Source organism: Nomascus leucogenys, chromosome 10, assembly GCF_006542625.1.
Source record: "Nomascus leucogenys isolate Asia chromosome 10, Asia_NLE_v1, whole genome shotgun sequence".
NCBI lineage: Eukaryota > Metazoa > Chordata > Mammalia > Primates > Hylobatidae > Nomascus > Nomascus leucogenys.
The window spans coordinates 63,335,650-63,344,769 of NC_044390.1; positions in this window are offsets into that span (position 1 = coordinate 63,335,650).

A 9,120-nucleotide genomic window follows, 5' to 3' on the forward strand; every position below is an offset into this window, starting at 1 on the left:
TCCACCTCTTGTGGAGGGCCTGACATCAGTCAGGCTTTCCCGCAGTTATCCGGAGGCCTAACCGTCTCCCTGTGATGCTGTGTTTCAGCTCCTAGTCTGCTTTCATGTTCCATCCTGTACACCTGGCTCTGCCTTTTAGATAGCAGTAGAAAATTAGTGAAAGTACTAAAAGTCTCTGATATGCAGAAATAATGGCATAAGCTGTCTCTCTTTCTCCTCTCTCTCTCTTTCTGCCTCGGCTGCCAGGCAGGGAAGGGCCCCCTGTCCAGTGGACACGTGACCCAGGGGACCTTGCCTATCATTGGAGATGTCTCACACTCCTTACCCTGCCCCTTTGTCTTGTATCCAATAAATATCAGTGCAGCCTGGCATTTGGGGCCACTACCGGTCTCCGCGTCTTGGTGGTAGTGGCCCCCCGGGCCCAGCTGTCTTTTCTTTTATCTCTTTGTCTTGTATCTTTATTTCCACCATCTCTCTTCTCTGCAAACAGGGAGAAAAACCCACCGACCCTGTGGGGCTGGACCCTACGATTGTTGTATTTTTAGTACAGACGAGGATTTGCCATGTTGGCCAGGCTGGTCTTGAACTCCTGAACTCAGGTGATCTGCCCGCCTCAGCCTCCCAAAGTGCTGGGATTACAGGCATGAGCCACCGCGCCCGGCCGTTTTTTTTTCTTTCTTTCTTTCTTTCTTTCCTTCCTTTCTTTCCTTTCTTTCCTTCTTTCCTTCTTTCTTTCTTTCTTTCTTTCTTTCTTTCTTTCTTTCTTTCTTTCTTTCCTTCCTTCCTTCCTTCCTTCTTTCGCTTTCTTTCTTTCCTTTCTTTCCTTTCTCCTTCCTTCCTTCCTTCCTTCCTTCCTTCCTTTCTTTTTTGAGACAGGGTCTCACTCTGTCGCCCAGGCTGGAGTCTAATGGCACAATCTTGGCTCACTGCAGCCTCAACTTTCTGGGCTCAAACAATCCTCCCACTTTTTATTTTTTTGAGACGGAGTTTCCCTCTTGTCACCCAGGCTGGAGTGCAATGGTGCAATCTCGGTTCACCGCAACCTCCGCCTCCCAGGTTCAAGTGATTCTCCTGCCTCAGCCTCTCAAGTAGCTAGGATTGCAGGCATGTGCCATCATGCCCAGCTAATTTTGTATTTTTAGTAGAGACAGGGTTTCTCCATGTTGATCAGTCTAGTCTCGAACTCCTGACCTCAGGTGATCCGCCTGCCTTGGCCTCCCAAAGTGCTGGGATTACAGGCGTGAGCCACCTCGCCTGGCCCCTCCCACCTCTTCTAAGTAACTGGTACTATAGGCGTGAGCCACCATGCATGGCTATATTTTGTAATTTTTGTAGAGACGGGGTCTTGCTATGTTGCCCAGGCTGCTCTTCTACTCCTGAGCCCAAGCAATCCACCGTACTAGGCCTCTCCAAGTGCTAGGATTGCAGGTGTAAGCCACTGCACCCACCCTATCTGGGATCTATGTCCCCTGGACTTCTGTGTCCCTCTCTCTAGGTCTCTATCTTCCCTCTGTCTGGGTCTGTGTCCGTTTATTTTATGGTCTTTGGCCTTCTCTATCTCTCTCTGTCCCCTATCTTTCTGGTCTCTGTCTCCTATTTTCTCCCATTCTCGTTTTTTTTTTTTTTTTTTGAGTTGGAGTCTCACTCTTGTTGCCCAGGATTAGAGCAGCAGCATGATCTCGGCTCTTTGTGCAACCTTCGCCTCCTGAGTTCAAGTGATTCTCCTGCCTCAGCCTCCTGAGTAGCTGGGATTACAGGCATGCACCACCACACCAGCTAAATTTTTTTTTTTTTTTTTGAGACAGAGTCTCACTCTGTCGCCCAGGCTGGAGTGCAGTGTCGCGATCTCGGCTCACTGCAAGCTCCGCCTCCCGGGTTCACGCCATTCTTCTGCCACAGCCTCCTGAGTAGCTGGGACTACAGGCACCCGCCACTACGCCCGGCTAATTTTTTGTATTTTTAGTAGAGACGGAGTTTCACCGTGTTAGCCAGAATGGTCTCAATCTTCTGACCTCATGATCTGCCCACCTCGGCCTCCCAAAGTGCTGGGATTACAGGCATGAACAACCACGCCCAGCCTTTTTTTTTTTTTTTTTTTTTTTTTTTTGAGATGGAGCCTCGCTCTGTTGCCCAGGCTGGAGTGCAGTGGTGTGATCTCGGCTCACTGCAACCTCCACCTCCTGGGTTCAAGTAATTCTCCTGCCTCAGCCTCCTGAGTAGCTGGGATTACAGGTGTGCGCAACCACACCAGGCTAATTTTTGTATTTTTAGTAGAGATGGGGTTTCACCATGTTGGCCTGGCTGGTCTCGAACTCCCGACCTCATGATCTGCCCACCTCGGCCTCCCAAAATGCTGGGATTACAAGCATGAGCCACCACGCCCAACCTAATTTTTGTATTTTTAGTAGAGATGAGGTTTCACCATGTTGGCTAGGCTAGTCTCGAACTCCTGACCTTAAGTAATCCACCTGACTTGGCCTCCCAAAGTGCTGAGATTACAGGCGTGCGCCACAGCACCCAACCAAGGTGCCATGTTTTTGCTCAAGAAGTTAGAACAAAATGTAAAAGGTGGGTCAGGCACAGTGGCTCACTCCTATAATCCCAGCACTTTGGGAGGCCGAGGTGGCTGGATTGCCTGAGGTCAGGAGTTCAAGACAAGACTAGTAAACATGGTGAAACCCCATTTCTACTAAAAATACAAAAATTAGCCGGGCAGGGTGGCTCGCGCCTGTAATCCCAACTACTCTGGAGGCTGAGGTGGGAGAATCACTTGAACCTGGGAGGTGGAGGTTGCAGTGAGCTGAGATGGCACCACTGCACTCCAACCTGGGCAACAGAGTGAGACTCTGTCTCAAAAACAAAACAAAACAAAAAGCCAGGTGTGGTCCTGCACACCAGTAATCCAGCTACTTGGGAGGCTGAGGTGGAAGGATCATTTGAGCCAAGGAAGTCAAAGCTGCAGTGAGCTATGATCACACCACTGCACTCCAGTCTGGGTGACAAAGCAAGACCCTGTCTCAAAAAAATAAAAACTAAAAAATTAAGGCTGATGAGTTAGGGATATTATCTTGGATCGTTTGGGTAGGCCCACTAATCATAAGGGCCTTTAAAAGAGGGACATGGTTGGGTGCTCACTCCTGTAATCCCAGCACTTTGGGAGGTGGATCACCTGAGGCCAGGAGTTCAGACCGGCCAACATGGCAAAACCCCATCTCTACTAAAAATAACAAAAATTAGCTGGGCATGGTGGTGGGCACCTGTAATCCCAGCGACTGGGGAGGCTGAGGCAGGAGAATCGCTTGAACCCAGAAGGCAGAGGCTGCAGTGAGCCGAGATTGAGCCACGCACTCCAACCTGGGCAACAGAGTGAGACTCTGTCTCAAAAATAAAAAATAAAAAAAAGAGGGTTGCAGGAAGGTCTGATTCATGGATGATGTGAGGATGGACATAGAGGTCAGAGAAGAGAGGATGCCATGGTGCTGGCTTTGAAGTTTGAAGACGGAGGAACGGCCATGAGCCAAGGAATGGGGGCGGCTTCCCGAAGCTTGAAAAGGCAAGGAAACAGACTCTCCCCTAGAGCCGCCAGAAGAAACACAGCCCTGCCACCCCATTTTCGACGTCTAACCTCTAGAACTGCATTCTAATAAACTTGTGTTGTTTTAAGCCACCAAGTTCGTGGTAAGTTGTTGTAGTGGCAACAAGAAAATAATACAGTTAGACTCTGCAATTCCTCAGAGTCATTCTCTGAGGTTGTGGTAGCATTTGGTTTTATTTTATTTTATTTATTTTTTGAGACAGAGTCTCACTCTGTTGCCCAGGCTGGAGTGCAGTGGTGCGATCTCGGCTCACTGCAACCTCTGCCTCCTGGGTTCAAGCAAGTCTCCTGCTTCAGCCTCCCAAGTAGCTGAGATTACAAATGTGTACCACCATGCCCGGCTAGTTTTCTTTTTGGTTAAATTTTTGGTAGAGATAAGGTCTCACTATGTTGTCCAGGCCGATTTTAAATTCCTGGGCTCAAACAATCCTCTTGCCTCAGCCTCCCAAAGTGCTAGGATTACATGTGTGAGCCACTGGCCCTGCTCTGCGATTTTTTTTTTTTTTTTTTTTTTTTGAGATGGAGTCTCACTCTGTCACCCAGTCTGGAGTGCGGTGGCCCAATCTCGGCTCACTGCAACCTCCACCTCCCAGGTTCAAGCGATTCTCCTGCCTCAGCCTCCCAGGTAGCTGGGACTACAGACGTGTGCCACCATGCCCAGCTAAAATTTTTTTTGTGTTTTAAGTAGAGTCGGGGTTTCACTGTGTTATCCAGGCTGGTCTCAATTTCCTGACCTTGTGATCCACCTGACTTGGCCTCCGGAAGTGCTGGGATTACAGGCATGAGCCACGGTGCCCAGCCTAATTTTTGGTCTCATTATGTTGGCCAGGCTGGTCTCGAACTCCTGACTTGAGGTAATCCACCCACATCAGCCTTCCAAAGTGCTGGGATTACAAGTGCGAGCTATTGTGTTGGGCCCGTTTTGTTTCATTTTCACTTTGAACTATTTTTAGCCTTACAGAAGAGTTGCAAAGATTGTACAGACATTTAAAAAATATCCATCACCCAGGTTCCCCAAATGTTAGAATGTTGCATTGCTTTGGCAACGTTTGTTAAAGCTCAGACATTGGCCGGAGCCTCACGCCTGTAGTCCTAGCACCTTGGGAGGCTGGGGGGACGGATCACCTGAGGTCAGGAGTTTGAGACCAGCCTGGCCAACATGGTGAAACCCCGTCTCTACTAAAAGTACGAAAATTAGCTGGGCGTGGTGGCGGGCGCCTGTAGTCCCAGCTACTTGCGAGGCTGAGGCAGGAGAATGGCTTGAACCCGGGAGGTGGAGGTTGCAGTGAGCCAAGATCGCGCCATTGCACTCCAGCCTGGGTGAGAGAGCGAGACTCTGTCTCAAAAAAAAAAAACAAAAAACAAAAAAAAACAAGACATTGAGGTGGCACAATACTTTTGACAAGATGACAGAGTTCATTCAGGTTTTCTATATTTCCACTAATGTCTTTTTCCCATGCCAGGCTGCAGTCGGATTTACTATGTTGCATTTGGTTGTCGTACCTCCTTAGTCTTCTGCAATCTGTGATAGTTTGTTACTTTTTCCTTGTCTTTCATGATCTGGAAACTAGAAGAATACTAGTCAGTTGTTTTGTAGACTGTCTCTCAATTTGTGTTCCTCTGATCTGTTATCTTGATTGGATTGAGGTTATACTTTTTGTGGGGTGGGGGTAGAAAGAATGCCACAGAGAGGCATTGCTCTTCTCATATCATACTGGGGGCATATGATGTCCATATGCCATATGACTGGTGATGTTAACATTTTTTTCTTGAGACAAGGTCTCACTCTGTTGCCCAGGCTGGAGTGCAGTGTAATCATAGTTCACTGCAGCCTTGACCTCCCGGGCTCAAACAGATCCTCCCACTTCAGCCTCCCAAGTAGCTGGGACTACAGACCTGAGCCACCACACCCGAATAATTTAAATCTATCTTTCTTTCTCTTTCTTTTCTTTTCTTTTCTTTTCTTTTCTTTTCTTTTCTTTTCTTTTCTTTTCTTTTCTTTCTTTCTTTCTTTCTTTTTTCTTTTTTTTTTTTTTGACATAGTTTGGCTCTTGTTGCCCAGGCTGGAGTGCAATGGCATGATCTTGGCGATTCTCCTGCCTCAGCCTCCTGAGTAGCTGGGATTACAGGTGTGTGCCACCACACCCGGCTGATTTTTGTATTTTTAGTAGAGATAGAGTTTCACTGTGTTGGCCAGGCTGGTCTTGAACTCCTGATCTCAGGTGATCCACCCACCTCGGCCTTCCAAAGTGCTGGGATTACAGGCGTAAGCCACTGTGCCTGGCAAGTTTTCATTCTTAAAAAGGGATGTTCTGGACCAGGTGCGGTGGCTCACGCCTGTAATCCCAGCACTTTGGGAGGCCAAGACAGGCGGATCACAGGGTCAGGAGATCGAGACCATCGTGGCTAAGACAGTGAAACCCCGTCTGTACTAAAAATACAAAAAAATTAGCCGAGTGTGGTGGCGGGCACCTGTAGTCCCAGCTACCCGGGAGGCTGAGGCAGGAGAATGGCGTGAACCTGGGAGGCGGAGCTTGCAGTGAACCGAGATTGCGCCACTACACTCTAGCCTGGGCGGCAGAGCAAGGCTCCGTCTTAAATAAATAAATAAATAAAGAGAGGCAGCCAGGCTCTGTGGCACGTGCCTGTAGTCCCAGCTACTTGGAGGCTGAGGCAAGAGGATTGTTTGAGCCCAGGATTTCTGGGCTGTAGTGTGTTATGCTGACTAGGTGTCCATACTAAGTTTGACTTCAATATGGTGACCTCCGAGGCGTGGGAGACTACCAGGTTGCCTAGCAGGGGGTGAACTGACCTAGGCTGGAAATGGAGCAGGTCAAAACTCCCGTGTTGATCAGGAGTGGGATCATGCCTATGAATAGCCACTGCACACGAGCCTGAGTGACACAGTGAGACCCTGTCTCTGAAAAATCAATAAATAGGAAGCACAGCATAAAAGTTTAGAAAAGCCACAACCTGGCAATGTGGTAGAGAATGGAAGAGCATTTTTTAAGAGAGAAATACAAGCAGGCTATATTGCCTTGCTAGAGAGGTTTGCGTGACTGAAAGGAAGCGAAGTGCTAACCGCCAAGACAATGGGAAAAAGGCCTTGATGGCATTTCAGGAGTCTTCAAAACAGCCTCCCCCATCACAGGCTCTGAGGCATATAAGGAAAGAGTGGTTTATTGGGCCAGATCCAGGGCCCTGTCTCCTGCTCAGCCTGGGGACACTGCTCCCCTGCATCCCTGCTGTTCCATCACCAGCCATGACTCACGGGGTCCCAAGTACAGCTTGGGCCACCACTCCAGAGGGTGCAAGCTATAAACTTTGGCAGATTTCTTTTTTTTTTTTTTTTTTTTTGAGACGGAATCTCGCTCTGTCGCCCAGGCTGGAGTGCAGTGGCGCAATCTCGGCTCACTGCAAGCGCCGCCTCCGGGGTTCACGCCATTCTCCTGCCTCAGCCTCTCCGAGTAGCTGGGACTACAGGCGCCCGCCACCACGCCCGGCTAATTTTTTGTATTTTTAGTAGAGACAGGGTTTCACTGTGGTTTCGATCTCCTGACCTCGTGATCCGCCCGCCTCGGCCTCCCAAAGTGCTGGGATTACAAGCGTGAGCCACCGCGCCCAGCAATTTTGGCAGATTTCATGTGGGATTAAGCCTGCAGGTGCACAGAATGCAAGAGTGAAGGAAGCTTAGCAGGAAGCTTAGCAGCTCCCACCTGGATTTCAGAGGATGTGTAGGAAAGCCTGGGCATCCAGGCAGAAGTCGGCTGCATGGTTGGAGTCCCTACAGAGAGCCTCTACTAGGACAGTGCCAAGGGGGAAAGGTGGGGTTGGAGGCCCAACATAGAGTCCCCACCAGGGCGCTGCCTAGTGGAGCTGTGAGAAGGGGACCCCTCCCCTCTAGACCCCAGAGTGATAGATCTGCCAGCAGATTGCACCCTGAGCCTACAACAGCTGCAGGCACTAAACTCCAACCTGTGTGAGGAGACATTGGGGCTGGACTTTGCTGCCCAAGACTTTGGGAGCCCACTCTTTGCACCAGTGTGCCTTGGATGCAGAACATGGAATCAGGGATTATTTTGGAGCTTTAAAGTTTTTTTTGTTTTTTTTTTTGTTTCTTTGTTTGTTTTGAGACAGAGTCTTTCTCTGTTGCCCAGGCTGGAGTGCAATGGTGCAATCTTGGCTCACGGCAACCTTCACCTCCTGAGTTCAAGCAATTCTTCTGCCTCAGCCTCATGAGTAGCTGGGATTACAGGCACCTGCCACCACACCTGGCCAATTTTTGTATTTTTAGTTGAGACGGGGTTTTGCCATCTTGACCAGGCTGGTCTTGAACTCCTGACTTTGTGATCCACCCACCTTGGCCTCCCAAAGTGCTGAGATGACAGGTGTGAGCCACCACGCCAGGCTGGAGCTTTAAAGTTTAATGTCTTCTCTGCTGTGTTTCAGACTTCTGTTAAGCCTATTGTCCCTTTCCTTTGGCAGATTTCTCCCTTTTATTTTATTATTATTATTATTATTATTTTTTTTTGAGATGGAGTCTCGCTCTGTCGCCCAGGCTGGAGTACAGTGGCGCAATCTCGGCTCACTGCAAGCTCTGCCTCCCGGGTTCACACCATTCTCCTGCCTCAGCCTCTCCGAGTAGCTGGGACTACAGGCGCCCGCCACCACGCCCGGCTAATTTTTTGTATTTTTAGTAGAGTTGGGGTTTCACCATGGTCTCGATCTCCTGACCTCGTGATCCACCCGCCTCGGCCTCCCAAACTGCTGGGATTACAAGCGTGAGCCACCGCGCCCGGCCTATTTATTTTTATTTTTATTGTTGTTATTTTGAGACAAAGTCTCGCTCTGTTGCCAGGCTGGAGTATGGTGGCACGATCTTGGCTCACTGCAACCTCTGCTTCCTGGGTTCAAGCGATTCTCCTGCCTCAGCCCCCCAAGTAGCTGGGACAACAGGCACATGCCACCATACCCAGCTAATTTTTGTATTTTTAGTAGAGACGGGGTTTCACCATGTTGGCCAGGATGGTCTCGATCTCTTGACCTTGTGATCTGCCTGCCTCGGCCTCCCAAAGTGCCAGCATTACAGGTGTGAGCCACTGCACCCAGCCATCATTATTATTTTTTGAGATAGAGTCTTGCTCTGTCTAGGCTGGAGTGCAGTTGCACAGTCTCAGCTCACTGCAGCCCCCACCTCCCAGATTCGAGTGATTCTCCTGCCTTAGCCTTCGAAGTAGCTGGGATTACAGGTGCGTGCCACCACATCCAGCTAATTTTTGTATTTTTAGTAGAGAAGGGGTTTTGCCATGTTGCCCAGGCTGGTCTTGAACTCCTGATCTCAGGGATCCTCCTACCTTGGCCTCCCAAAGTGCTGGGATTACAGGTTTATTTCTTTGTTTTTTTGAGAGAGATTCTCACTCTGTTGCCCAGGCTGGAGTGCAGTGGTGCAATCTCTGCCTCCCGGGTTCAAGCAATTCTCCTGCCTCAGCTTCCCAGGTAGCTGGAATTACAGGTGCGTGCCACCA